The sequence below is a fragment of the Lasioglossum baleicum genome, unplaced genomic scaffold (assembly GCF_051020765.1).
Source record: "Lasioglossum baleicum unplaced genomic scaffold, iyLasBale1 scaffold0028, whole genome shotgun sequence".
Classification (NCBI taxonomy): domain Eukaryota; kingdom Metazoa; phylum Arthropoda; class Insecta; order Hymenoptera; family Halictidae; genus Lasioglossum; species Lasioglossum baleicum.
The window spans coordinates 944,139-947,500 of NW_027469088.1; positions in this window are offsets into that span (position 1 = coordinate 944,139).

Sequence of the window (3,362 nt, forward strand, 5' to 3'; positions counted from 1 at the left end):
TTAAAGTCGTGCGGGAGCTCGGGGAGAAAAGTTTACTCTTGGCGGTTGGACTTAGAAAAATTTCGCTCGAGCTCCTTCGCACGGCGATCCGACGCGCCTCGGCGCGCGAACGATTCGTTCGAGCGGCCGAGCAAGCGATGCGCTCCGAACATTATTCTCAGTTTATTCGATAAATACTCATCCGAGCGCTTTCATACTTGATATTTGTCTTCGAAATGCTTTACCACACGATGATCTAATATTTATAATTGTCCGAGTAAGCCGGAAAGATAAGTTTACTCTTGGCGGTCGGAGCAATATTTCACAAAAACTGGAGCAATACGCGTCCGAGAGCATTGAAACTCGAGAAATATTGATGACAAGCGGTATCGTGCGTGGATATAACGATTAAAGTCGTGCGGGAGCTCGGGGAGAAAAGTTTACTCTTGGCGGTTGGACTTAGAAAAATTTCGCTCGAGCTCCTTCGCACGGCGATCCGACGCGTCTCGGCGCGCGAACGATTCGTTCGAGCGGCCGAGCAAGCGATGCGCTCCGAACATTATTCTCAGTTTATTCGATAAATACTCATCCGAGCGCTTTCATACTTGATATTTGTCTTCAAAATGCTTTACCACACGATGATCTAATATTTATAATGGTCTGGGAACGCTAGGAAAAAAGTTTACTCTTGGCGGTTGGACTTAGAAAAATTTCGCTCGGTCGGAGTTGCTCGGAATGCGCCCGGAACATTATTCTGAGTTTATTCGATAAATATTCATCCTAGAGCTTTGATACTTGATATTTATTGTTAGAATGCGTTATTATACAATGATCTAATATTTATAATAGTCTGGGAACGCTAGGAAAAAAGTTTACTCTTGGCGGTTGGACTTAGAAAAATTTCGCTCGGTCGGAGTTGCTCGGAATGCGCCCGGAACATTATTCTGAGTTTATTCGATAAATATTCATCCTAGAGCTTTGATACTTGATATTTATTGTTAGAATGCGTTATTATACAATGATCTAATATTTATAATAGTCTGGGAACGCTAGGAAAAAAGTTTACTCTTGGCGGTTGGACTTAGAAAAATTTCGCACGGTCGGAGTTGCTCGCAATGCGCCCGGAACATTATTCTGTGTTTATTCGATAAATATTCATCCTAGAGCTTTGATACTTGATATTTATTGTTAGAATGCGTTATTATACAATGATCTAATATTTATAATGGTCTGGGAACGCTAGGAAAAAAGTTTACTCTTGGCGGTTGGACTTAGAAAAATTTCGCTCGGTCGGAGTTGCTCGCAATGCGCCCGGAACATTATTCTGAGTTTATTCGATAAATATTCATCCTAAAGCTTTGATACTTGATATTTATTGTTAGAATGCGTTATTATACAATGATCTAATATTTATAATGGTCTGGGAACGCTAGGAAAAAAGTTTACTCTTGGCGGTTGGACTTAGAAAAATTTCGCTCGGTCGGAGTTGCTCGGAATGCGCCCGGAACATTATTCTGAGTTTATTCGATAAGTATTCATCCTAGAGCTTTGATACTTGATATTTATTGTTAGAATGCGTTATTATACAATGATCTAATATTTATAATGGTCTGGGAACGCTAGGAAAAAAGTTTACTCTTGGCGGTTGGACTTAGAAAAATTTCGCTCGGTCGGAGTTGCTCGCAATGCGCCCGGAACATTATTCTGAGTTTATTCGATAAATATTCATCCTAAAGCTTTGATACTTGATATTTATTGTTAGAATGCGTTATTATACAATGATCTAATATTTATAATGGTCTGGGAACGCTAGGTAAAAAGTTTACTCTTGGCGGTTGGACTTAGAAAAATTTCGCTCGGTCGGAGTTGCTCGCAATGCGCCCGGAACATTATTCTGAGTTTATTCGATAAATATTCATCCTAAAGCTTTGATACTTGATATTTATTGTTAGAATGCGTTATTATACAATGATCTAATATTTATAATGGTCTGGGAACGCTAGGAAAAAAGTTTACTCTTGGCGGTTGGACTTAGAAAAATTTCGCTCGGTCGGAGTTGCTCGCAATGCGCCCGGAACATTATTCTGAGTTTATTCGATAAATATTCATCCTAAAGCTTTGATACTTGATATTTATTGTTAGAATGCGTTATTATACAATGATCTAATATTTATAATGGTCTGGGAACGCTAGGAAAAAAGTTTACTCTTGGCGGTTGGACTTAGAAAAATTTCGCTCGGTCGGAGTTGCTCGCAATGCGCCCGGAACATTATTCTGAGTTTATTCGATAAATATTCATCCTAAAGCTTTGATACTTGATATTTATTGTTAGAATGCGTTATTATACAATGATCTAATATTTATAATGGTCTGGGAACGCTAGGAAAAAAGTTTACTCTTGGCGGTTGGACTTAGAAAAATTTCGCTCGGTCGGAGTTGCTCGCAATGCGCCCGGAACATTATTCTGAGTTTATTCGATAAATATTCATCCTAAAGCTTTGATACTTGATATTTATTGTTAGAATGCGTTATTATACAATGATCTAATATTTATAATGGTCTGGGAACGCTAGGAAAAAAGTTTACTCTTGGCGGTTGGACTTAGAAAAATTTCGCTCGGTCGGAGTTGCTCGCAATGCGCCCGGAACATTATTCTGAGTTTATTCGATAAATATTCATCCTAAAGCTTTGATACTTGATATTTATTGTTAGAATGCGTTATTATACAATGATCTAATATTTATAATGGTCTGGGAACGCTAGGAAAAAAGTTTACTCTTGGCGGTTGGACTTAGAAAAATTTCGCTCGGTCGGAGTTGCTCGCAATGCGCCCGGAACATTATTCTGAGTTTATTCGATAAATATTCATCCTAAAGCTTTGATACTTGATATTTATTGTTAGAATGCCTTATTATACAATGATCTAATATTTATAATGGTCTGGGAACGCTAGGAAAAAAGTTTACTCTTGGCGGTTGGACTTAGAAAAATTTCGCTCGGTCGGAGTTGCTCGCAATGCGCCCGGAACATTATTCTGAGTTTATTCGATAAATATTCATCCTAAAGCTTTGATACTTGATATTTATTGTTAGAATGCGTTATTATACAATGATCTAATATTTATAATGGTCTGGGAACGCTAGGAAAAAAGTTTACTCTTGGCGGTTGGACTTAGAAAAATTTCGCTTCGGTCGGAGTTGCTCGCAATGCGCCCGGAACATTATTCTGAGTTTATTCGATAAATATTCATCCTAGAGCTTTGATACTTGATATTTATTGTTAGAATGCGTTATTATACAATGATCTAATATTTATAATGGTCTGGGAACGCTAGGAAAAAAGTTTACTCTTGGCGGTTGGACTTAGAAAAATTTCGCTTCGGT